Source organism: Dromiciops gliroides, chromosome X, assembly GCF_019393635.1.
Source record: "Dromiciops gliroides isolate mDroGli1 chromosome X, mDroGli1.pri, whole genome shotgun sequence".
Lineage (NCBI taxonomy): Eukaryota > Metazoa > Chordata > Mammalia > Microbiotheria > Microbiotheriidae > Dromiciops > Dromiciops gliroides.
Window position 1 is genome coordinate 71088279 of NC_057867.1, and position 27698 is coordinate 71115976.

The following is a 27698-nucleotide window of genomic DNA, read 5'->3' on the forward strand; positions in this document are numbered from 1 at the left end:
CCTAGACTACAAGTTGTTGGCGGCTGTTTCCTTCTTGGTTATTGCAGGAGTAGGCCCACCATGAGTCCATCTGCATCTTTTCTCTGGTCTAGTGGGAACAGTGAGGAATGGTGAGGATTGAGATTTGAAATACTCAGAAGGTGCATGACAAACAAATTCCAAATATTCCATCTTCCTTGGAAGGTCTTCTTCTGGTCCTATGATGTAAGATGCTGGGTCACACTGGTCTTTGGGGCTGGCCATTGTGGGAATGAGCCATGTTACTGCTGCGTTCTTCTCGCAGTCCTGGTCCTGGATTCTCCATCTTGTTCATCCACTACTGAAACAACATCTCCCATCTGATAATATACTCCATTATGAAATAATGATAATGCAGTAATGATAGTGAAATCTACTTCAGGAGCTTGGATGGGCTTCTTCCGCTTAAAGATGTGCTTGCAGCCCTTGCCCTTGATGGATGGTTTCTTCTCAGCTGCTGGCGCCCACTTATACTTGTGTTCTGCAGGCACACTGAGTGCCGCTGAATCTCCTGCTTGCTCAGCTGCAAGGCTGCAGAGGGGCTTTGCCAGCCCTCGGCCGCTTGCCACTTTTACCGCTGCTGACCAGGAAGAGTACAAGAGAGATTTTAACTTTGGTTTGAATCGGTTTGGAGTAGGTGGTAATATATCCTGCAATGGCTAAGAGGTAAAAATAATTGATTAATGACCATAGATGATCTACAATGTCCCTTTCTGCCCAATAGTTCTATGATTCTCTAATTATATTTGCATTTCTGTGAACTTCAGGTGACTTCAAGTAGCTTTCTCTGTAGCCAACAGAAAGGCTAGTCACAATAGATCACTTATTAATTTCTGTATATGTTTTCTTTGAATCATTTTCTTCTACTGCTATAATCTTTTCCTACTATCATATATACATATAGTGGAAATAATAAAATCATATGGAATGTTTAATTGCAGTGTAATGATCTGATGAGCTACAGAGGTTAGAACTTTTTATAGCAACTTCTTTGGGCTAAGATACTGTTAATGGTGTGCAGAAATGGATAAGCCTTTTAAAGACATGTCAATCTATGGCTAAATTATGTGGATGGTATCATTAAGCTCTACACTAAATGCCAAAATGATATCATAATATGTACTGTAGTTAAGGTATCTTTTAAAGACAATACATGGTAAAGGTCCCAAGCTGATCTCAGTTTTAGAGATTTGGGCAAAATTTCTACCCGTAGTCCTCATCTGTTATGTGGAGATAATAATCTACCTTGCAATGTTGCTTTGAGCAAAGTGCTTTGTAAAACTTTGAAAAAAAAATATAATTCCCCCATAGTGTTTAGAGAAAAACACCAATAGGAAAGTCTTCTAAATAATAGGTTGCATAGAAGAAAAGAAAGATATGTGCTAGAGAGGATAGTTCTGGAAAGCATTAGTCACTTCCTACAGTAACTGACTGAGGGTAATAGATGGACCCAAGCATGTGAAGACTTTCCTGGCAAAATAGGCAGATGTGAACAATTTGTTCCAATGGGCCATGAAGACAGTGGAAGCAGGCACTATGAAGCTCTTAGAGTTTGGTCAGACACTGAAAATGTCAAGGTCTTTTTAAGGACCACATTGCTAAACTCCTGGCACTAGGAAGGGGCTAGAAAAGATGCCCTAAAAATTGTCTGCTTCACCTAACCTTGGACTGCTTACCACAGCCAGCAAGGAACCCACCCTGTGGTCAAAACACAAACCGATTGTACAAAAACTTTTGCAGAGATGATTACACTCACCATCAGTACATGGAATGTACACATACTTATGGATAACATGAAATCCAGTAGACCTGAAAGATGAACATTTCTTGTTGTGAAAGAACTCAGCAGGTATCACAACCAAATAACAGCCCCAGATGAAACAAGGCTGGCAAATGAAGGCCATCTTAATGAAGTTGGAGCTGGAGACACATTTTTCTGGAGTGGCTACAATGATGAGGAACACCATGAAGCCAACATAGGTTTTGCAATAAAATCTAATCTAGTCACCAAACTTGTATGCCTCCCAAAAGGAGTAAATGAAAGGCTCATAACAGTGTGATTGACACTTGCAGCAAAGTGGCATGCCACCATCATCAGTACATATCCTCCCACCATGAAGAACTCTGATGAAGTCAAGGAAAAATTTTGATGAAGACCTGGAGACCTTCATCATCAGTATGTTAAATTAGGACCATCTTGTAATTTGGGGTGACTTCGACACCACAGTAGGCACAGACTTTCAGATATGTCAGGGAATCCTTAGGAGTAATGGAGTTGGAAACAGCAATGCTCACTTGCTACTGAAGATTTGTGTCTCATGATCTCATCACCAACACTGTCTCCCATTCACCTAAATGCAATACGATTTCATGGATGCACCCTTGCAGCAAGCACTGACATTTAATATATTATGTCATTGTAAGGAGAAGAAACAGACAGGATGTGAGAATGATGAAGGTTATGTGTGGTGCAGAGTGCAGAACTGATTATAAACTTATCCTCTCCAGGCTAAAAAATTACATTCAATGAAAGTGGCAGCCCAAGGCCAGACAACCATCAGAAGCCTCCAACAGATTAGAGAACTTCTCTCTGCATGAACTGTTTGTTGCTCACTTGGAGGGAAATCTGAGCCAAGGCACAGTTGGCAACAGTGGAGCAGAAGAGGAGTGGGCAGCTTTCAGATATTTGGTGTACAGCACTGAATTTGCTCATCTGGTCCAGAACACTCACAATCATCTGGATTGGTTTGATGAAAATGATGGGAAAATTTAGAAACTACTAGATGAAAAATTTAAACTCCACAAGGTTTACCAGCAGAACATCTCTAAGAAGGCATAGTTTAACTCCTTCCAAAGTAAAGTGTAAGTGAATTTTAGAAAGACGCAGGATTCTTAGCTCAGTAAGAAGACAGATGAGATCCAGTTTTATGCCGATAGTAACAATCCAAAGCACTTTTGTGATGCCATGATGGCTATTTGTGGGTCAAAGACCTTTGGTGCATCTCAACTACTCAATACTAATGGAGCCACACTTATCAGTGATAAATAAGGACATCATCCTGGAGAGATGGACTAAACATAGTGTTCTCAACAGACCATCATCAATCAATGCTGAATCCATTGACTGTAGACCTCAGTTTGAAGTCAGTCCCCCTCTAGCTGAACTTCCAACTGAAGAAGAGGTTTTGAATGCTATTAAATTCCTCTCCTCTCATGTGGTGAAACGTCTGCTGCTGATTCCATTCCAGCAGAGATCTACAAGGCAGGGGGTCCACTGATCATACAAAAACTGACTGAAATTTTCTAGGTTATATGGCAAGAAAAGGTTATGCCCCAGGAATTCAAGGATTACTCCATTGTCCTCATTAAGGAAAAGTGAATAGGTTGTCATGTGAAAATCATGGGGAGGGGGGAGTGGTGTAAGAATCTCTCTTTTAGTCATTGCCAGTAATACTTTCCAGGGATGTCCACATAGATCATGAGGTTGACACATGCATTGCCAGAGCTAGCTCAGCATTTGGAAGGCTTCAAAAGAAAGTGTGGGAGAGAAGAGGTAATAGGTTGCCTACCAAACTGAAGGTCTGCAGAGCAGTTGTGCTGAACTCATTGTTGAATGCCTTTGAAACCTGAACAGTCCACCAGCACCATACTAGAAAACTGAACTACTACCATTTGAATTTTCTTAAGATTCCGAAGATCACCTGGCAGGATAAGGTACCAGACAACGAGGTCCTTTCATGAGCTGAACATGAAGCGTTCAAATTCTGCTGCAGAGAATGCAACTCCAATGGGCTAGCCAGATTGTTCAAATGCCAAACGTATGTTGGTCTAACAGACTATTTTGTGGAGAACTTACACAAGGCAAGCACTCACATGGAGGTCAAGAGAAGTGATTCAAGGACGCTCTCAAGGTCTCTCTGAAGAACTTTGGAATCAATTGTGAAACATAGGTGACACTGGCATCTAGCATAATGAGCTCTCATCAAAGAAGGCACTGTGCTCTATAAGCAAAGCAGAATAAAAGTAGATCAAAAGACATGTGAGATGCAAAAATTTTAAGACATCTCCACTCCAAATGTTCATATGAACAATTTGTGGTAGAACCTTCCCAGTTTGTCTGATCAGCCACAGTCAGACACACTGTACATTGACCATGATATAGTAATGTTATTTTTGTCCTCTTCAAGAACAAAGGATAACAGTAACAATAGACCCAGTGTTTAGTTTTATAATATTAGGGAGACAGCATGGTTAAAATGGAAATATTTCTGGAGAGAGTCGGAGGACTTAGATTCCAGTTTCTGTGTTGCTGCATAGAACCAGTGTTCTGTGACTTTGGGCAGTAGACTAATAGTCTAAACTTAGTGGTCCAGCGCTTTAGGTATCTTTGAGTTTGGACAGTCTGTGAATCTGGGATCAGTAAGCCATTTATCCTCCCTGTACTTAACACTTCTTCCAAGCTTCTTGTTTTAGCTCATGCTACACTCATCAGTTTATTCAGAATGCTTCAGGTGGCCCAAGAAACCTTCCAACATCATTTGGGGATATGCCACCAACAATAAGAATCACATTCTAGCAGAAACCCCTTTCTCCCATCCAGCCTGATATCTGGGCACATTGACATCATCTCTAACAACACCTTCTGGCTATGAGCAACACCCCTGCACTAACTCCCATGTGGTGGGTGGCTTTGTCTCCAGGAGAGTGGTTTGATTTCTCAAATATATCTAGAATGCTCAAGTCCTTTTGGGGGCTAATACTTCAAGAAGTAGCTGCTGGAGGGGCAGCTAGGTGGCGCAGTGGATAACGCACTGGCCCTGGTTTCAGGAGGACCTGAGTTCAGATCCAGCCTCAGACACTTGACACTTACTAGCTGTGTGACCCTGGGCAAGTCACTTAACCCTCATTGCCCCACCAAAAAAAATAAATATATGTGTATTTATATTTGTGTGTGTGTTTGTGTGTGTGTGTGTGAAAACACACATAAAATTTAATTCACCCAGGGAGTGATTTCACTGAAAGATACAAAGCAAAGTGACTAACAGCAGCATGGTACAGGGAAAAGAATATTGGAATCAAAGTCAGAAGATTGGATTTTAGTTCTGGCTTGTTAGCTATGTAAACTTGGGCAAGTCACTTAAACTATCTGGCATCAGCTTTCTCATCTTTAAAGGGAATGAGAGTGTGTATACTCTCCAGTTCAGCATGTTGTTGTATCAAATAGTTCAAAGGCTTAGAGATAGGGAGACCAGAGCTGTGCTCTAAGGAAGTCCCAAGTGAAGGTTTTCCCTTTCCTAATACAGGTCAGCATCTTCTCTGCAACTTGGAGCTTCAGAGTTATCTAGTCCAGGGTAACAAACTCAGATAGAAATGGGGGGCACTATACCATACATAAGCATCTCTATGGACCTTATGTTGACTTAGAAAACCACAATTTGGGGTGGCTAGGTGGCGCAGTGAATAAAGCACCGGCCCTGGATTCAGGAGTACCTGAGTTCAAATCCAGCTTCAGACACTTGACACTTACTAGCTGTGTGACCCTGGGCAAGTCACTTAACCCCAATCGCCTCACAACCCCCCCCAAAAGAACAACAAAAAAAACAAATAGAAGTTACATTTTTGTCTAGTATGGGATGCACTAGGGAGTATTGTTAAGGCTTTAATGCCTCTGGTGAGAGCACTGTGAGGTTAAGTCCCACAGCCAATACCATGTTATGGGTAGTACTTGAAGTCTTCCTAGCTTGGAGGCCAGCTTTCTGTCTACTAGGCCACGCTGACTCTAACTTGCCTTAAAGCACTATATAAGTGTAAGCTTTTTGTTATTTTTGTTAGAAACTAGGGTTCAAATAATACTTATTTTTAAATGAAAAGAGATGTTTCTGGTGAATAACAACTTGTCCCCAAATTGCCCCACCACTTGGTATTTCATTCTCTGTTCAGGAAGAGAGGCTTGGCATCATGCAGTTGATGTTTTGTCTGTCTACCCATGGCCTGGCTCTGGAGAGGAATCAAGTAATTATCAAAGGCACTGGGCTTGCTGTGTGTTCTTCTTGTACCTTCCTGCCTCAACCCTCCAAACAATGACCCTGAAAAGCTCCCCATAGGAGCTAGACCAGGTGAGGCAGATGTGACTGACTCCCTGTGCGCCTTGTGAAATTGGCAGTCTCTGAAACTGCTTTTACAATAGCTTAAGGTGGGATGCTCTGTACTCTTCAGGTTGGCACACTAAAAGCCTATCCAGGTCAGTTTTGTTTGATCTTGCTCCAAATAGCATTAGCTACACACCCAGATACCTACTCTGTTGACTTTTAGAGATGGCTGGGGAGTAGGGAGGGATATAGTTCTGATTTTGTGATACTGTACTGACTCAACTAGATATTCAGGATAACTCTTGACCTAGACAAGCCAGGTAGTTTAATTCAGCAGTTCTAATTTAAAAAAAAGTTGAATTTCTGTCCCCTGGAATTAACTGTTTAGAAATGGCCCTGATCAGAAGCAGAAACACTTATGCAGCTGAGCCCCAAACAGACGTTCCCTTTGGCTGAAAACATGTAATTTTCCATGAAATCAACTTTCAACAGATGCTTTGCAAATCCTGACTTTGGCAGGGCTTCTATAGGCCAGCCTTGGGGTGGAGGCCATGGGGTAGGGGTGTTCTCTCCTCAGGGGCTGATATAAACTATCAATAAGGGAGTGAGTATGAAGTCAGAGTTAGCCAAGTCAAATCTTCTTATCTTTGCAAGTAAAACTGTGAGGAATTTAGATATTTTATTTGGATTTTCAATGTATATTCAACTGACAGGAGAGAAAATACAAATATAATTTTTCCTCTTCATGTGTGTCTAGTGCTTCTTTTCTTTCTTTTTTAAAAATGCATTTGAGTTAAGTAGTTTGGTGCTGTTTACTCGCACATTTCAATCTAGATCAATCAATATGTCAGTCAGTCAAGAAACATTATAAAACCCTTCCCCTATTCCAGGTACTATGGGGATACAAAGGAAGAAAAAAGTCAGTCACCACAGGGAGACAACATGCAAACAGCTGTGTAGGAAGCAGCTAGAAACCAACCAAACAGGGAATAAACAAGTAGAGAAGGCACTAGAATGAAAAGGCTTCCTGAACAAGATGGGATTTCAGCTGGAACTTAAGCAAAGTCAGAGAAGCCAGGAAGCAGAGATGAAGAAGGAGAGCATTCCAGGCAGAAGGGACAATCAGTGAAAGTGCCTGGATTTTAGAGATGGAGGGTTTGGGGGGAGGAACAGTGGAAAGGTCAAAGGAAGACTTTGGATGCTAGAGCATTTGGTATTGGATCCTGGAGGTGACAGGGAGCTACGGAAGCTTATGTGGAGTGGGGGTGGGGGAAATGGGAAATCATGGACCCGTGAAGGAGAGACTTACAGCAAGCAGACCAACCAGTTGGCTATTGCTATAGTCTGGACCTGAGTAGATAAGAGCCCGTACCAAGGTAGTGGTGGTAATATCAACAGGCCTTGGCAACAGATTGGAGAAAGAGAGAGAGAGAGAGAGAGAGATTGAGATTGAAGAGTCAAGGATAACACCTAGGTTGTGAACCTGGGCCTTCTGGAGGGTGGTAGTACCCTCAATACTCATAGGGAAATTTGAAAGTGGAGGGTTTGGTGAACAAGATAATGAGTTAAATTCTGGACACGTTCAGTTTAAGATTTCTACAGGATATCTAGTTCAGGATTCCGGTAGTAAGTTGGAGATCTAAGCCTGGAGGTCAGCAGGGAGGTTAGGTCTGGGTAATTAGATTTGAGAATCGTCAGCATAGAGATGATAATTGAATCTCTGAGAACTGATGGGATCACCAAGGGAAATAATAAAGGAGAAAAGAAGATGGCCCAGGAGAAGTCCCTGTGGGACACCCACATTTAGTGGGTGTGACCTGAATGAAGATCCAACAGTGGAGATGGAGAAGAAGTGGTCAGACAAGGAGGAGGAGAACCAGAAGAAAGTAATATCCTGAAAACCTAGAAAGAAGAGAATACTGAGAAGAGGGTGACCAACAGTTTCAAAGGCTGCATACAGGTCAAGAAGAAGGAGGATTGAGGGAAAAGTCATTAGATTTGGTAATTAAGAGATCACTGGTAAATTCAGAGAGAGCAATTTTGGTTGACTTTTGAGTTTGGAAGTCAGACTATAGAGCTTTAAAAAGAATGAGAGAAAAGGAAGTGGAGGTACCTTTTGTACAAAGCCTTCTCAAGGGGTTTAGCCACAAAAAGCAGGGCAAATATGGGGTGATAGTGGGGATGGAAGGATTTTTTTAAGGATGGGGAAAACATGAAACTGTAGGCAGTACAGAAGCAGTCATTGAAGAGGGAGAGATTGAAGATAAGTAAGGGTGTGATAGAGGGAGAAATTTGCTGGAGGAGATGGAATGGAATGGGATCTGTCTCTTATGCATGGCCTTGGCAAAGGGAAAAAACATGTCTTCATGTGAGACAGGAGTGAATGAGGATATACTGGCAGAAGGCATTTGGGTGATGTGAGACAAGGAGGAAGGAAGAAGAGCTGGGGTCTTGGTGAACAGCCTCATTAAAATATGGAACAAGGTTTTCAAATGGGAAGGTAGAAAGAGGTAGGGAACTATGGGAGGCTTGAAAACAAATGAAAAAATTTAGAAGAGCTGCTATAGTAAATGAGATAATGAGCATTGATTAAGCTCCTATTATGTTCTGGGTACTGTGCCAAACATACAAAGAAAGAAAAAGACACACACACATACATACATATATGTGTGTGTGTGTACATATATATAAAACAAATATAAAGAAAATAAATACAAACAAATTTAAGGTAAAATATAAGAGAGTTAGTGTGGTGAGGGGAATAACATTTGTGGCAGTCAGAAAAGGCTTCGTGTACAAGGTGCTGCTTGAGCTACATCTGAAAGGAAGTGAGGGATTCAGTAAGCCAGAGGTGAGGAGGGTATGCTTTCTGGCATGGGAAATAGACAGTGCAAAGGCACAGAGATGATAGATGGGCCATTTTTACTCATTTGAAAATCAGTTCCTACTGTGGTGTCTTGCAAATAGTACTCAATAAATTTGTAATAAAATCACAGATTTAGAATTAGAAGAAAAGATCCCAGGGACTATCTAGTCCAGTCTGTTCATTGTACAAATGAAGAAGTGAATGCCCAGAGAAATGAGTAATTTACCTCAACTCACACTGAGGATTTAAGCCTAAGTCTTCTAATTAAATTCAGTACTCTTAGGTGGTATAGTCGATAGAGTGCCAAGGCTGAAGTCAGGAAGGCTCATGTTCCTGAGTTCAAATCCAGCCTCAGTTACTTCTTACCTGTGTGAACCTGGATAACTCACTTCACCCTGTTTGTTTCAGTCTCCTCCTCTGTAAAATGAGCTGGAGAAGGAAATGGCAAATAACTCCAGGATCTTTGCCAAGCAAACTCCAAATGGGGTCATGATGTCATTGGACACAACTAAAAATGACTGAACAACAAACAATAGCAACCACTGTCATGTGCTCTATTGAAAATACTTATAGAGATCCCATCTACAATCAAAAATGGATTTTTCTCCAAGTTCCTAAAACTTTGTTTATCTATTTTTGGTCTTGAGTGAAACAGCATCTTGGAAAGACCTCCAAGGGCTTGGTCCACCTAAGAGAAAGGGCAGACAATTCATATTATAGCCAGTTACTATTTTTTATTTCAAAATGAACAGAGTTAAAATATTTTAAATTAATTAAAGAATACATTTGAAAACCCTACATATAAGTTCTGGAGCCTAGGGGGAAAGTTATTATGATATTTTTTAGTCCAAAGATGTGTTATAACTGTTGACTAAATATGAAATATAGTTCACCCACCATGATTCATTTTCATCAAAATCTTTTCTGTGAGGATTTACCATGGTACTGATTGTTCTCATAGCTTTAAGGCATTCTACACACATCATTACCCAGCCATCAAAGACTTAAAACATACTTAGGTGACCCACAGAGTAGCAATTGCCTGAGTGCTGCTGGATCAAGTTATTGCAAGTGTAAAAAATTGGGTATGTTGGGAAGATAGCTTTGTGCTTGTTTCATTTAATACATACCTTACTTTTCCCCTGTTTGAAATTGTCTAAACCAATCTCTGTCATTGCAACGAGTTTTCTGCTTCTTATAAGTTTGATGATAGTTCATGCAACTCCAAAGCAAATGTTGAGAGAAACTATTAGCTAAAAATTGTTCAAGATGCCAAATCTGGAAACTCTGCCCTTTCCTACCTGGTTCTTAAGGAGATACACATATTTGCTTTCAACATAATACTAAAAATAGGAAGATTCAGTAAACTAAAAAAAGAGATTTTTTGAATACTTCATTATTATTTCATTCTCATCTTTTTTGATGGGGATCAGAGAGGAACAATCAAAGGATAACTGCTATCCTGCTATTATTCTTGTATATTTAATGGTGTATAGACTAATATACAGGTAGATAAAATGTCTGCTTTTTTGTAATTGAATAATGGTATTAAGATATAAGTTCATCTTCTATAGATTTACCAAAAACTTCTGGACCATTCCAATAGTATACAGGACAATAGGGATGACACATATTTTATCCTGTTCCCCTATAGTTTTACATTCTTCTAGGTCTCTGTATTTCAAAAACTTTTCATTCCATGGAATTTGGAAACCAAAAGTATTTGATATGGCAACATCTATTAAAATATTATTCCTGGGGCAGCTAGGTGGCACAGTGCACCAGCCCTGGAGTCAGGGGTACCTGAGTTTAAATCCAGCCTCAGTCACTTAACACTTACTAGCTGTGTGACCCTGGGTAAGTCACTTAACCCCAATTGCCTCACTTATATATATATGTGTGTGTGTGTGTGTGTGTATGTATGTATGTATGTGTATATATATATATATATATATATTATTCCTTAATTTGGGGTGATCAACATTACCTAAGTAGTCTGGACTGTTGTAGGCATCAATTAAGTCTATAATGATATGCCAGTTCTATTGCTGTTGATTGGTTGAATTCTCAAAAAGATATTGGCATTATCCTTAAAATAATAAGCAGTATCTACCTAAAACTATCAGAAATCATTATATGTAATGGAGATAAGTTAGAGGCATTCCCAATAAATCAGGGGTGAAACAGGGATGTCCATTATCACCTCTATTATTTAATATTGTATTAGAAATGTTAGCTATAGCAGTGAGAGAAGAAAAAGAAATTAAAGGAATTAGAATAGTCAAGGAGGAAACAAAACTATCACTCTTTGCAGATGATATGATGGTATACTTAGAGAATTCTAAAGAATCAACTAAAAAACTGCTTGAAACAATTAACAACTTTAGCAAAGTTGCAGGATATAAAATAAATGCACATAAATCATCATCATTTCTATACATGACCAACAAAGCTCAGCAGCAACAGATAAAAAGAGAAATGTCATTTAAAGTAACGGTAGACAATATAAAATACTTGGGAGTCTACCTGCCAAGACAAACCCAGGAACTCTATGAACACAATTACAAAACACTTTTCACACAAATGAAATCAGATCTACATAACTGGAAAAATATAAATTACTCTTGGATAGGCCGAGCTAATATAACAAAAATGATAATTCTACCTAAATTAATTTACCTATTCAGTGCCATACCAATAAGACTACCTTGTAACAGGATTAATGCAGAAATAGGATTAATGTTATTATGTGTATATATATGTGTGTGTATATATATCTATATATATCTATATGTATGTGTATAGAGATATATAGATATAACCTATATCAGATTACCTGCTGTCTAGGGGAGGGGGGAGGGAGGGGAGGGAGGGAGAAAAATCTGAAATTGTAAAGCATGTATAAACAAAAGTTGAGAACTATCTTTACATGTAACGGAAAAAATAAAATATCTCATAAAAATTAAAAAAATTAAAAAAATAAATAAAAGAATTCCCATGTATGTACAATTTGTAGGGAAAATGGTGACAAGGTAATATTATTAAAGACATTTAATTTAAAAAAAAAGACTACCAAAAATTATTTTATAGAGCTAGAAAAAATAATAACAAAATTCATCTGGAAAAACAAAAAGTCAAGAATATCAAGGGAATTAATGAAAAAATGCACAGGAAGGTGGGCCAGCTGTACCAAATTTGAAGCTATATTATAAATCAGCAGTCATCAAAACTATGTGATACTGGCTAAGAAATAGAGTGGTGGATCAATGGAATAGGTTAGGCACAGGAGACACACTTAGTAAATGACTATAGTAATCTACTGTTTCATAAACCCAAAGATTCCCACTTCTGGGATATAAATTCAGTATTTGACAAAAACTGCTAGGAAAACTGGAAGATAGTATGGCAGAAACTAAGAATAGACTAACATCTTACACCTTGTACAAAAATAAGGTCAAAATGGGTTTAAGATTTACACATAAAGGGTGATACCATAGATAAATTAGGAGAGGAAGGAATAGTTTACCTCTCAGATATATGGAGAGTAAAACAATTTATGTCCAAACAAGAGATAGAGGATATTATGAAAAGCAAGATGGAAGACTTTGATCACATTAAATTAAGATGGAAGACTTTGATCACATTAAATTAAAAAGCTTTTGTAGAAACAGAAGCAATGCAGCCAAAATTAGAAGGGGGGGCAGAAAGCTGGGAAACAATTTTTATAGCTAGTATTCCTGATAAAGGCCTCATTTCTAAAATATATCAAGAACTAAGTCAAATTTATAAGAATCCAAGTCATTCCCCAATTGAGAAATGGCCAAAGGATATGAACAGGCAGTTTTCTGATGAAGTCAAAGCTATCTATTGCCATATGAAAAAATGCTCTAAATCACTATTGATCAGAGAAATGCAAATTAAAACAACTTTGAGGTACCACCTGACACCTATCAGATTGGCTAATATGACAAAAAAGGAAAATAATAAATGTTGGAGAAGCTGTGGGGAAATTGGAACACTAATGCATTGTTGATGGAGCTGTGAAGTGATCCAATCATTCTGGAGAGCAATTTGGAACTATGCCCAAAGGGCTATGGGACTGTTCATACCCTTTGACCCAGTGGTACCACTGGTAGGTCTGTATCCCAAAGAGACCATAGAAAAGGGAAAAGGACCCACATGTACAAAAATATTTATAGCAGCTCTCTTTGTGGTGACAAAGAATTGGAAATCGAGGGAATGCCCATCAATAGGGGAATGGCTAAACAAATTGTGGTATATGAATGTAATGGAATACTATTCTGCTGTCAGAAACAATGAGCAGGAGGAGTTCAGAGAAACCTGGAAGGACTTATATGAACTGATGCTGACTGAGAGGAGCAGAACCAGGAGAACATTGTATACAGTAACAGCAACATTGTGTGATGAACAATGGGGATAGACTTGGCTCTTCTCAGAAGTGTAACAATCCAAAATAGTTTCAAAGAACTCGTGATAGAAAATATTCTCAACATCTAGAAAAAAGAACTGTGAATTATGAATGCAGATTGAATCATACTGTTTCTACTTTTGGACTGTTTGTTTGTTTAAGGTTTTTCCTTTGTGCTCTGATTGTTCTTTCACAAGATGACTAATGTAGAAATATGTTTGATGTGACTGTACATACACAACCTATATCAGACTGCTTTCCATCTTGGGGAGGAGGGAGGGCAGGGAGGGGGAGAGAAAAGAAAAATTTGGAACTAAAAATCCAATGTAAACAAATGTTGAAAATTATCCTTATATGTATGTAATATATAACTGGAAAATCATATAATAAAATTTTAAAAATAAAAAAATTGGCATTACCTTGACTTCTCTTTATAAAGAATATTGAGCTTCCAGTGTCATAGTCGATCTGCATGATTGTTTCAGTCTAGGTATTCAGCAGATATTCCCTTTTGCCAACCGGCAAGTGATATATACTTTCTGTCACTTCTCTGCATGATTTGCAATGATCAACAAGTATAGACTCCTTATGGATAACTTCTTGGGAATCTCTTGTGGGAATGACCCTGATACTCAATTGCTATTGTAAAACCCTCACAGGACTCTGCTGTTTATTCGCTGCTTCTTTGTTGATGTATGGTTGAATTTGTATGATTGTTGCCCACTGAGCACTTTGGAATCCCACTCTGAGGCTCTGTCCTCATATACATCTGTCCTCAAGTTACATTTGACAAATCCGATAGTGTGTAAATTTCCTTCGACTTTACTATTACTTTGTGAAATGAGATCTATCTCTTCAAAAAATTCTGCATATTATTTATCTCCTTATTATGATTCTGAGTTCTAACAATCTTCTTCCTCCTTTGGGAGACATAAATATCAATGTTTCTGTAGCTGCCTTGGGAGTAAATAACCTTATATTTCATTAACATTGTATAGCCTTTTGTTTAGACACTTAGATTCATTGTTGTCCTTCTGACTGTGTCAAAGATATGCATTGACTGATCCTGTATGACTGTTAATTGAATGTCTGATTTACGGATGCCATTTAGTCTTTGGGCACAAGTGGAAGCTGTATGATCACTTGTGGATTTTGCAGAGGAGGTTGCTGGTTAAGTATGAGTTGGACTTGTCACATCTAATCTCCTAGTTTTTGAGTCTGTAGGATATTTTTTGAGGTTTCAATGGTTCTTCTACATACACTAGTCTTTTTCACTAATATGTCCATATATGTCAAACACTTGTATATGCAGGTAAATGTAATTAGCCAGAGGGAAAAACTTACAAGTATAGTTAGTTGTTAAGGTTCAGCAAGTGAGCAAACATTTTCTAATAAAATTGTGGAGACCTTTGAAAAATTTGGTTCCCAACCAGTTGTGAATATATTATCATGTACTTTTCTCATGTGAATATATTTTCTGTCAGTCCCCCTTAATTCTTGAAAGAATGGACTGAATTTTCAGGCCCCCAAACTAATATTCCATGAGGAGAAAATCATACATAGAGATGTTCACAAGCAGTCACAATTTGAGACAGTAGTAGGATACATTTCCTTGTAGTAAACTGGTATGTTGAAATCATCTCCAGTGGATGGATTTGCTTTGATTGTATTTTTCAAAAGCACCTTTTTTGTTGTTCCTTAAAAAGATTTTAGAATTCCATTCAAATGCAGCCCAGAGCTTGTGCCACTTCTTTATAAGTATAAACTTGAAAAGACACAGTAATTCTCCAAGAAGTCCAGGGGTGTGCTCTCCTTTCAAAACTGTTTCTGTAAGTGTCAGAGTATTCTTACACTGACAGACATATAGTCCCCGGTAGATGTTCAGAGCAACTATTGCCATGGTGAACTCAAATGAATTGTGTACCCTCTATATTATCAGTCACAGTGGACAGGCAGGCTCTGACAGTCCACTGGACAGGAGTCTTGATGACAAATGCTCCCACTACAACAGAGGTGATTTGATGTGCCATCTGTTTAAGGAAAACACATATTTGTCCTTAAATCTCACCACTGTTTGAAAGGGATATTGAAGAACTGGGAATATTGTGGGGGAGAGCTACCTTTATTAACAAATATTTTTTCTAGGTTGTAATCTTCTAGTTGAGCTTATCTTCTGAAGTGGAAAATTTGTTTATCATGTGTCAGAATTAGGAGAGTAAACAGAAGTATTTCAAAAACACCTACGTGCCCATTTTTAAATATCTTTAAAACAATGTACTACTGCAATAGGAAGAGGAGGGAGAAATTCTCACAAAGCCACTCTGGGTAATTTGCTCTTGATTTTTTGATGATGCTATATTAAAAGTTTGTTATTTATTCTTTTCAACTTGTTTCTGTTTTCTTTGTGGAAGGGACAAGAAGATGGAGGACAAATTGAAGTTGTTTTGTAGGATTTGAACAAAAAATGAATATCAATTGGGGGTGATCTTTTGGTTTACTCTATGTAACTAAGGCAACTGTGATTAATACCAAGCTAGTAAATATAGCCTAATTTTTGGATACAAAGGACTTGCCTATTACCACAAAAAGACTGTCTAGCCAGCACAGAGTGTAGATCTGGCAATTATCCAGTTTATTTGCACACTGTAGCTAGAAAAATGGGATAATTTGGGCCCTGATGTAATTTTTTTCTTGTGATTTTAATTTGCTGAATGTTGGCCAAAAGTAGATTATTAGTATTCAGGGTAGAGTAGAACGTAATAAAGTCTTACGGTAGTTTTATTCTGAATTTTGCTTCTCCCTTTCTATGTTTGATCATGAAAGCATTGATTCAGCCTGACTGCTATATGAAGAGATTTTAGACCACTTTATTATGTTGTCATTTATTTCTCAATGTAACTTCATCCTTCTGAATTATGAATATTCTGATTTTGTCTGTTAAAAGTTGAGGAAGGAAATGGCTGAATTTTCCCTGAGGAAATAAATGATGGTTTTGAAAATGCCCCCAAGAATATCCAATTTATTTTATATCTAGTAGCTAATTCTTAGTATTTGGGGATTTATAATTGAGTAATACTTTTAAGTGAGACAATTAATAGTATTATGCCCAAATCTTGTCATTTTCTCTGGTGTGACATAATGCTTGATTTGGAGCCAACAAAATTGATATGTTTTGAATCTTATAGACTGACCTTGCCTTCTTGTACTGAACTCTGAGTGAAAAGATCTAGATTCTAACCCTGGTTCTGTCTATAACTCAGTTGTGTTGTTCACTCATTTCAGTTGTGTCTGACTCATTCTGACTCCATTGAGGTTTTCTTTGGCAGAGATAGCCGAGTGTTTTGCAGTTTCCTTCTACAGCTCATTTTGTAGATGAGGAAACTGAGACAGGGTTAAGTGACTTGCCCAGGATCACACAGGTAGGTGTCTGACTGAGGACAGATTTGAACTCATGAAGGTGAGTCTTCCTGATACCAGACCCAGCACTCTATCCACTACAGCGACACCTAGTTTCCCTGTATTTTCTTGGGCCTTGGTTTTCTTCTCAAAAAAATAAGAGGTTGGTTTAAAGGCTCTCTAAGGTGCCTTCTTCCTTTATGATTTTATGACCTATTTTAGAGTGTTAACCCAGCACAGCAAAAACTTTAAATAAAATAGGTCATAGAATCATAGAGTAAGAAGATACCTTAGAGAACCTTTAGACCAGGGATTCTTACCCTGAGAGTTGGTGGATAGATTTCACAGGGTCTATGAACTTTGTTGGGAAAAATTACACCTTTGTTTCTACTAAACTCTAGCTGAAATTTATCATTTCCTTCAATTATTTAAAAAATATGATTCTGAGAAAGCTTCCATGGGCTTCACTAGACCACCAAGGAGTCCATGACAAAAAGGTCAAGAATTCCTACTTTAGTCCAGCCCCCATGCTTTTAAGAAGAATACTGAGGCCCAGTGCCCTCAAACCTCTTGCCCAAGGGTTATCACAGCTAAGGTTGTTAGGGGCAAAGCCAGAAATAGAGCCTAGGTCTTTTCATTTAAAGCCTAGTAGACATAAAACCTTTGAGTATGTTATAGTTAGTTGCAGTCACAGATGCCACTTATGAGGCACAAGGGGAATGACTTGTTGGCAGAGGGCTCTCTCTTCTCTAATGAGGACATATACATTTTCTGGTCTAGAAAGGGAGTGACTCTAGCATTTGGTTCCAGATATAGCAGTCAAAAGTTAGAACAATACAAAACCTCAACCTTGCCTGTGATTACAGAGGACTCAGCCAGTCTTATTCTCCCAGTGTTGTATCTCAGACAGCTCTAGCAACTAGGGCATGACTTTTCAATTGTGCAAATATATAATATTTACTACATGCACATTTGTGTTCAAGCAAGTGGAACCTTGGCTATCAAAGCAGGTATTTATAAAGACTCAAGAAGAATCCTCAATAGTAAACCTCGCTGACTGTGATTTGTTTAAAAAAATAAAGCATGATCTAAAAATCCTTGTCACTCAAGACACCTTTGTAATCCTTTTCTTTTCTAAGTAGGATATTTATATTGAAAGGTTAGTTGGAGAAAAATATATTTCTAGGCTGTTAGGTGGTATGAATGAATGAATGAAGATATTTATTAAGTACTTACTATGTACCAAGTACAAATGCAAAAATGAGACAGTGCCTGCCCATAAAAGGCTTGTGTTCTGATGGGGGAGACAACACATATAGGGGAATCATAAGCAGGCAAGAGAATCATGTTCTGGGAAGTTACAAGGATAGGGAGTAGATTAATAGGACAGCCAATTTACAATTATATATTGTAGTATTGCTTTCATCATGCTTTCCAGAGCAAGAGGGGAAAGTGTGTATAGGAAAATGAGGAGAGAGGAAGAAGGGACTTTTCCCTGCAAGTCAAAAAGTTGCTTGGGTGAAAGAGCATGGTTGGGTTTGAGCTTGTCATGTTGTAACAGCCTGGCCCAGGGAAGGAATTCTGAAGATGCTTCAGGGTATGGTCTCTGGTGAGTCCTGTGGAAGGATGCAGTATTTTGGGTTTTTTTTTTGGGGGGGGTTGTTTTGGGGGGGGGTTGCAGGGAAATGGGGGTTAAGTGACTTGCCCAGCATCACATAGTAAGTGTCAAGTGTCCAAGGGCAGATTTGAACTCGGATCCTCCTGATTCCAGGGTGGGCGCTTTATCCACTGTGCGACCTAGCTGCTCCCAAGGATGCAGTATTTGATAGAATTCCCCATACTATTTTTGTTGATCTAATTTTCAATGACCACTGTTATTTAAAATGAGAGTAAAATATTCCTGGTCATGTGACAAACAAGGTGGACACCAAGAACCCAAAAAAGGTAAAAACTATATGAACTAATGCCTAATTCACACTAACTTAGCATCCCCTCCCTCCCTGTGGATTCATGAAACTGAAAACAGAATACAAATATGTAGGACCCAAACCCCACACCCTACCCTCAATGCCATGGAGATACAAACGCCAAACTCCAGAAATTTATTGGAGCTACTGCATCAGAGCTTTTCAAGGGAACGGAAGAACTGAGGGAAGAGAGCAATATGAGTCTATACTTATTTCAGAGCTAGCTCTCCACTTTGACCCTCTTCACATGCCACTGACATTCAAACTCCAAACTGCAGAAATTTGCTCAGCTGAAGAGTTCTGTACCACAAGACCAGAATTAAAGAACAGAGGGAATGGGCAGGACATATGCGTTCAGATGGGATGTTGTGTAGCACTCCACTAAGCCTGCGAGAAAGTGTCTAGCATCTAGTTGGTGCCAATTCTGGCCCCCCAGTCCCCCTTTGGGGCAGAGAACTTAGCTGTTTTACTGTGGATGCCTAGCATTAGAAAATGCTGAGACACTTTGAAATTCATCCCCCACCAAAACCACCATCAGAGGGGGTTGAATCAAAAAGTGAGAAATAAGAGAAAATAAGGAAAACGTTATTGAAATTATCAAACATCTCAGAAAGAAGAAAATGCAAAGACTTTGAGCATAAGCAGACAAACCAATAGGGAAGACTTTAATAGCAAAAGGAAAAGTGGTCCCCAGATTTAATAAAAGAGTTCAGTAATCTATGAATAAATGCTACAAAATAAAGGAAGACTATTCAAAACCTGAAAAGTCAGAGGACCCTGTGGTGTTTTTTTTTGTTTGTTTGTTTGTTTGGTTTTTTTAGTGAGGCAATTGGGGTTAAGTGACTTGCCCAGGGTCACACGGCTAGTAAGTGTTATGTGTCTGAGGCCAGATTTGAACTCAGGTACTCCTGACTCCAGGGCCGGTGTTCTATCCACTGCGCCACCTAGCTGCCCCTGACCCTGTGGTTTTGAGGAGAGCTTGGAACTTCAGCTTGCTGTTTCTTAGTGGCTTAAAAAGAACAAGAATTGTAAGAACAGAACTTATGGCCTACACAGCAAAAATAATTGGCAGAATAGAAAAACTTGGATCCATGGTGGCAAGTCTCAGCAAAGAAACAAAGGAGAAGACAACTAATTGGGAATACAAATTAATGGAAGTGAAGGGCAGAAAAGAAACAAAAAGCTATAGCAGTAAAAGAAAGCATGCTTTCCCTACAAATAAAACATATTGATATTGAGGACAGGATGCATAGAGACAACTTAAGAAAAACACTACAAGTCAAAAACCTGAACTTCATATTGCAAGAAATAATACAAGAATACTTGCAAGAAACACTAACATACTGTTGGTAGAGTTGTGAACTGGTTCAACCTTTCTGGAGAACAATTCAGAACTATGCTAAAAGTGCTAACAAACTATGCATACCCTTTGGCCTAGCATTACCACTACTAGGTCTATATCTCAAGGAGATCAAAGAAAAGGGAAAAGAACCTATTTGTACAAAAAATATTTTTAGCAGCTCTTTCTGTGGTAGCAAAGAATTGGAAATTGAGGGGATGCCCATCAATTGGGGAATGGATGAACACATCGTCATATATAATTGTGATGGAATACTGTTATGCTATAAGAAATTAAAAGTAGAATGGTTTCAGAAAAACCTGGGAAGACTTATATGAACTCATGCAAGATGAAGTGAGCAGAACCAAGAGAATGTTGTATACAGTAACAGTAATATCGTAAGGATGATCAACTGTGAAAGACTTAGCTACCCTAATCAAGACAATGACCCAAGACAATTCCAAAGGACCCATAATGAAAAATGCTTTCCACCCCCAGAGAGAGAATTGATGAACTCTGAGTGCAGATTGAAGCATATTTTTAAAACTTTATTTTTCTTGGAGTTTTATGTATATTTTCTTTTGCAACATGGCTAATGTGGAAATTAGTTCTTCAGGTATTACTTCTCACAGTAAAATGTAGCAGTCTTGAGGAAACATGTTGGCATTGGGTTCAGGTCATACAAGAAGACTTTTGTTGCTCTACACAACTTTAAGACTATATAATTAGAAGTAATTGTATGGTACTTTTGTCTCAAGCCCTCCTGTAAGAAAATACCCTTGCTAAGGTATATCTAACTCAAATCAGGTACACTGTGGCCATTTTTCTATGATGAAGTGTTACAGTGCATCTCAAAAAAGGTGTCATGTGGGTTCTTTAAAAATACCTCTACTGTATATTGATTTCTTGCAGTTTTAGAATTTTGTAGGGGAAAAATCAAATGACTAAGTGTTTTTAATAAAAATACTATGCCTAACTTTTTCATTATTGCTTGAGCTTTTAGGAAATTTCTAGGACAGAATTTATGTTCTCATGTTGGAATTCATGAACACATTAAAATGGGAACATGTGTTTTTATTGGCTCTGAATGTGTTTTGTTTTATTTTATTTCATTTTATTTTGCAAGTTTTATTCAACCATAGTTCCCTCCAATCTGCCGAAATGCCATTGAGCTTAATCCAAAACAAGTGCTGTTCCGTTATTGTGCAAACATCTTTTATTTGTTTATTGCAATATTGAAGGGAGCTGGTTTGTGTAGAATTAACCACCCACATATCCTAATTCTTTCTTCTCTTGTTTTTTCTTTGGGGGATGTATATCAAGTCAACATATGATAGGTTGCATGTAATCACAGGAACTACTAAAAATGGAAGTGTTTGGAGTTTGGGAGCTTTTCTGGTGTTTGTTTTCATGTGTAATTGGCTGAGTTCTGGCACTTTACTTGCTGTCTTTGGAGATTTAATGTGGGTGGACTGCTTTTCTTCCCTTTAACTTCCTTTAATTTAACTTTGTTATCTTAAAGGTACCCAAGGGCCAAGGAAATGACTACAGTTTCAAAATGTTTATTAGCAATTGAATTTCAAAGAAATCTTGTTTCTCAAAAAAAAAAACCCCACCATTATGTTTTCCAATCTAAATCCGTAGGTTGGTTTATTTAAAATATAAGCAAAAAAGTTTTCAAATAGAAAACATAATTTATATCTGCCTTGTTTTCAATTACTTTTTGGGGTTCATCGAGAAACATGACCTGCCCCTCCCTGGCATGACTGCCATGAGGGGGCAGTATAAACATGTTCAGATTCTTGGCATTGTAGAATTTCAGTACCAGAACAGACTTTAAGGGCTGGATCGACATGAATCAGGCTATCAGGTATCTGACTCCAAATATCTTAGCCTAACTCAATTGTTGGTTTGTTTCTTTCTCTCTGAGAAAGGGCCTTTTTAACAGCAAGACAGGATGCAACCTGACTCAGTGAAAGTTCACCCAATGTTTGCCTAGATAAAGTGACAATATATAGGGATGGTCAGAGAGCAACACTACTCTGTCTCAGAGAAGATCAAGTGAACTGAGCTTGAGGGAGGAAAATCATGCCTCTATGGAGGATTTGAGATAGTGACATCTTGAACTGATTATCAGGCCTTTATTTCCTTAACATATAGCTCTTCTTTTTACATGAAAGTGTTGTGTTCAACCGGAACATTCCAATGCACTAGGCATATGCAATTTTGACCTTAGCTATACATCAAAGTCGAGTCTTTTTTCCTGAAAAGTAATATTCTTCAGAAAACTAACACTCTTGGACACTGCCTTTGCAAATAAGGAAACCAAATAAGCTAATGAAGGTTAAAAGCTTGAGGTCATCATTTATCCGAGATCTTAAAAGGAGTCCTATTATGCAATGCAACTGGACAAAGAAACAATGCTAGGAAAATGAAGTTATGTTGCTTCTTATGGTTCCTGTCTTTGTTTTTAATGGAGCTTTGAACAGTGAGTAGAACTTAGGACAGTGAGGAAGGGTGTCAGAAACCCCAGGCAGAAAAATAGCATTACCCTAAAGGTATAGAGGCAAAAATCTGCATTGCATACACATGCAATACACCAGTAGCTAGCTCCCAACTAGAGTTAAGTGGAATCATTGAAGGCCAAGGATTTTCCATCTTATCCTTATGATCATGAGGATATTGAACATCTTTGAGCCCAGGAGACTAACACAATAAAAGTGGTACTTTCAGAAGATGAGTCCAGTGACAAGGTAGAGAAAGCACCGGGTAGGATGTTGAGAAAGGAGTAATTGAGGTGTGTATAGTAATAAAGGACTGAACAGAAGGGTGGTGGCCATGGAAATGTATAGGAGGTAGTATGAGAGCCATTATCCCCAAACACACAGAACCTGCAATAGTAAGATGACCTAGGGGTTGGCAAATTAAGAAAACCATGCTATCACTGACATACTTTAAAAAATCATAAAGGTGGGGCAGCTAGGTGGTGCAGTGGATAGAGCACCGGCCCTGGATTCAGGAGTGCCTGAGTTCAAATCCGGCCTCAGACACTTGACACTTACTAGCTGTGTGACCCTAGGCAAGTCACTTAACCCCCATTGCCCCGCAAAAAAAAAAAAAAAAGAAAGGAAAAAAAAAAGAAAAAATAGAATATCCTTCTCTCTATCTCCACCTGTTGAGATCCTTCAGGGTCCAGCCCAAATGCTATCTCCTTCATTAAGTCTGGAAATCTTGCCTCCCTTGGAACTCTTATAGTCCTTCATCCTCTTAAGGCACTTGCCAGGGACTGCTTTGTCATGGGAATGACTTACTCTAGAACAGCTTACAGAGTTTTCCCCTCACAATATCCTATGGGATAGGTAGTAGAAGTCTTATCTTCTCCATCTTCTCCCTTATCATTCCTAGTTTATTCCTTATCATCCCCATCATTCATCCCAGATGAGTGAACTGAGCCTCAGAGAGGGTAGCCCCCTTAGGCTGTTCTTCTTCTTCTTCCATGGGGTTTTCTTGGCAAATATACTGAAGTGGTTTGCCATTTCCTTCTTCAGTGGATTAAGGCAAACTTAAGTAACACAGCTAGTAAATGTCTGAGGCCACATTTGACCCCAGGTCTTCCGGACTCTAGGCCCAGTGTTCTATTCACTGAACCACTTGACTTCCCTTTAGGCTAGTAATTAGCAAAACTGGAATTTGAATCCACATCTGATGCTTTTTTCCCCCATTATACCCTAAGTACTTTGCTAGCTAATCAATTCCTTGAATGCTGGTGCTATATTTGTTCATCACATGAAGTGTCTATCACAGTGCCTTGAAGATAGAGACTAATGTTCTTCGCATATGGATGATAGGAGGGTATTTGTGCTGATATATAATAAAGTGCATTGATACTACAAAAGAATAGATGTAAGGTTTGTCCCCAATTCTAAATATTAAGCATTCTTTGATTTGGAGGATATGATGAAGGAAAGGGCAAATGTGTGAGTGGGGCTAGCTTAGCTCCTCCTGAGCAGAGCTTACATGTCGTGCCTTGCTAGTAAATCTGATTCTTGAGTGGCATTGCAGCTCAGTAGTAAATAATGCTAGGACTGGAGCATCCTCCTCTAGTAAGGGATGGCCAAGGCTTATAGCTCCTCCTCATCTCTTGGCCCTAGAGCCACACTAAGGCTGGCTCAGCCTCAGCACTGCTGAGATTGGGAAGGGTCCCAGAGGAGGGAGGGGGACTGATTTATTTGGGTGGTAGCATTGCTTTGCAGAGGCTGTGCTAGCCAAACAAACAGTCAAAACCACTGAGCTTTCTTTTCATTCTCATCAAAGTTTGTTAGTTGCCAGAAAGAAGGAAGCTAAGTCCTGTAAGCCCATTTGCTTATCTCTTTGTCAGTGTTTGGAAGCACTTTGGTTTTATCCAGCTTTTGAGATTTGTTGGCTGGAAACACAAAGACCTTTTTCATCCAAAAATAACCCCAGTCACTAGCTTGTGTATATTTTGTGCTTATTATTTATAATTTCGCAGGAGTGGAAAATGGCCCTGGACTCTAAATGTACGTGTAGTTTTGACATAAACATCACTGTCCTCAAAAGATGGAAAGAACATTAATTTGGTGAGGAAATTACCTTTGATTATTAGCTGAATGGATGTTCAGTTCACAAGCATAAATGTAGGTACTAATGGGAGTTCTGCTATAGCTAGGCAGATTGGATTGTCGTCATTAGAGATCAATATGCATTTTGTTTGTATTGTTCCTTTGCACTATGAATCAGTTACAGAATATTATACTGCATAAAAAAGTGTAGCATGTGGTTGAGTTTTATAGAAGTTCTTGAAATCCATGTTAAAACTAAATATAATTGAGTATTGGAAGGACTAGAAACCTTTCAGCTATATTTAAAGAAAAACCTCTCCAGGCATTGCATTAGCACAACATATTTAATGTCATATATATGCTAAATATTTCAGTTGGACTTTTGAAATAAAAAAAACTTCTAACCTCACCTGTATCTTACTTGTAAAATTAGGAAAGTCGCGTTATACATTTAAAATGTGTGAGCAGCAGTTTTTAAGAGCCTACCTGGTCCTAAGTGTCTTTTTCCCCTTGTTCTGGTTTTGTTTTGTTTTGTTGACAGCAGAAGGTGAAAGAGTTTGAAAATATACTCTTGACTCAATATTCTTTCCACTGAATTCTCCTTAATGCTTAAAAGAAAAAGAGTGCTGAGAATGTTCTGCAATAGTATTCTTGCTTTCTTTTGGTTTCTGGCAAAGGATAGAAAAGGAAATTGGTTCTTGATAGAATGAGGACATAAGATTTAGCATTTTAGAGTTGAAATGGACCTTAGTGATTCCTAGGCAAACTTCATACAGAGTGGGTCTCACTGTTGATTACATTTTCAAGTTTTCCTGATATTAACAAAAGAATACACCTTTTTTGTGGGGCAATTAGGGTTAAGGGACTTGCCCAGGGTCACACAGCTAGTAAGTGTTAAGTGTCTGAGGCCAGTTTTGAACTCAGGTCCTCCTGAATCCAGGGCCGGTGCTTTATCCACTGCACTGCCTAGCTGCCCCCATCCTTCTTTTATAAAGTATAAAATTCTATTATCAAAAACCATGTTAAGAAACTTACAATTACATAAAGATGCCAACTGCAGTGTCCCATAGGATTATTTACTTAATCAAGGTGTTGACATGGATAACTACTATCAGAGAACAAGTAAGAGTCACCAGAAAACTTCAAAGATTTGTCTAGATTTTCTAAATAAGATATTGTTACTTATAGTAAGTGAACTTATACTGGGAATTCTCATAAATATTATTGTTGAGAAGACATTTTCCTAACAGTAATCAACTTGATTAGATTTGGCCTGTAATTATCAGATGTCATTTCTCTTTACTTTCATATCTTTTCTTTTGGAGAAATGTATTGATGCTCAGCTAACACATTCTCTCTGTATATATTGTGTAAAAATATCAGCCACATCTGCCATCATAATCCTCCAAAATAAGGATATCGGAAGTGTGTATTTATGTGTGTATACAATATCGAACCTGTTGAAATAAAGCCTTCTCTTTTTCTTTGTGGACTCCATTTCTCCCAGTTTCGAAGGATGGGATCAAGAGATTGTGGGGAACTAAGGTCAAAGATGAGAAATCTGAGAGAATGCGGGCCTGTGTGTAATTACCCTGGGCAGGCAGATCCCTCAACACTGAGTTGATGTGCTTTTCTATATACTTACACTCCAGGTATCTTTGACAGTAGCAAATTAGTGTATTATTTGGGACTGTAATAATTCACTGTTTTATGTAAAAACAGTCAAAGAAATATTGAGTCTTGAGATTTTTGCCCCTATGGCAGCTAATTTATTTTCTAAGTTTTTGTCAATGGAAGCTTCTATTTTTCCATTCTTTTTATTCTGTTTGACTGATTCCTGGTGTCTCATGGAATCATTAGCTTCCATCTGCCCAGTTCTAATTTTTAAGGCATTATTTTCTTCTGTAAGCTTTTGCACTTCCTTTTCCATTTGGCCAATTATACTTTTAAAAGAGTTGACTTCTTCAGTCAATTTTTTCCCCATTTGACCAATTGTATTTTTAAGGAATTGTTTTCTTCAGTCAATTTTTGTGCTTTTGTTTCCAAGCTACTCTCTTTTTTTTTGTGAGGCAATTGGGGTTAAGTGACTTGCCCAGGGTCACACAGCTAGTGTTAAATGTCTGAGGCCGGATTCGAACTCAGGTATTCCTGAATCCAGGGCCGGTGCTCCATCCACTGCACCATCTAGCTGCCCCAAGCTACTCTCTTTTCATAATTTTTTTAACTCTCATTTCTTTTCCCATTTTTTCTTCTACCTCTCTTATTTGATTTTTAAAATCCAATTTGAGCTCTTCCAGGAAAGCTTTTTGGTCTTGAAACCAATTCATTTTCCCCTTTGAGGTTTTAAATGTAGGCATTTTGAGAGTATTGTCCTCATCTGAGTTTGTGTTTTGGTCTTTCCTGTAACCATAGAAGCTCTCTATGGTAAGGGTCCTTTTCTGTTTTGTACTCATATTTTAGCCTATTTTGTAACTTTTAAAGTTGAATTCTGCTTATGGGGCACAGGGGCCACTGTTGCAAGCTTCTTGTGCTGGGGGATAGGGGCCTGATCACTGGCTTTCTGCTCTGAGTCCTCTGGGGCTTGCAGATTCCTCATCCCTCTGGGCTTGCTTCCTGTGCTGAAATGGCTTGGCCTAGTTGCACCTGTCCTGTGGGTGGTTCCCTACCTGGCAGATTGCCCTCTCAGCCAAGGCTGGGGGGTGGGATCTCACAGCTGGCCTGATACACCACCAGCCTGATGAGCCAGGACCAAGGGGTCTCAGCTGCTGATTTGTGCTATGGCCAAGAACCTCCTGCTGACATGCCCAGACCTTTTCCATAGTGCACTGAGCTGCGCTGCACTCCCCTTTTTCCCAAGTGAGACAGACTTTTCCTGACGTCTTCTAAATTATCTCAAGTTGGGGCGGGGGGGGGGGGCAGCTAGGTGGCACAGTGGATAAAGTACAGGCCTTGAATTCAGGAGGACCTGAGTTCAAATCTGGCCTCAGACACTTGATACTTACTAGCTGTGTGAC

General features: G+C 38.8%; 1 protein-coding gene and 1 pseudogene across 1 annotated transcript in view; one reads left to right on the forward strand and one right to left on the reverse strand.

Annotated features, from left to right (window-relative positions):
* Positions 1-27698, forward strand: part of LOC122733284 (connector enhancer of kinase suppressor of ras 2-like) — a 565211-nt gene that overhangs the window by 284351 nt on the left and 253162 nt on the right. The gene's annotated exons all lie outside the window — the stretch shown is intronic.
* On the reverse strand, positions 7-27503 carry LOC122733499 (annotated as a pseudogene).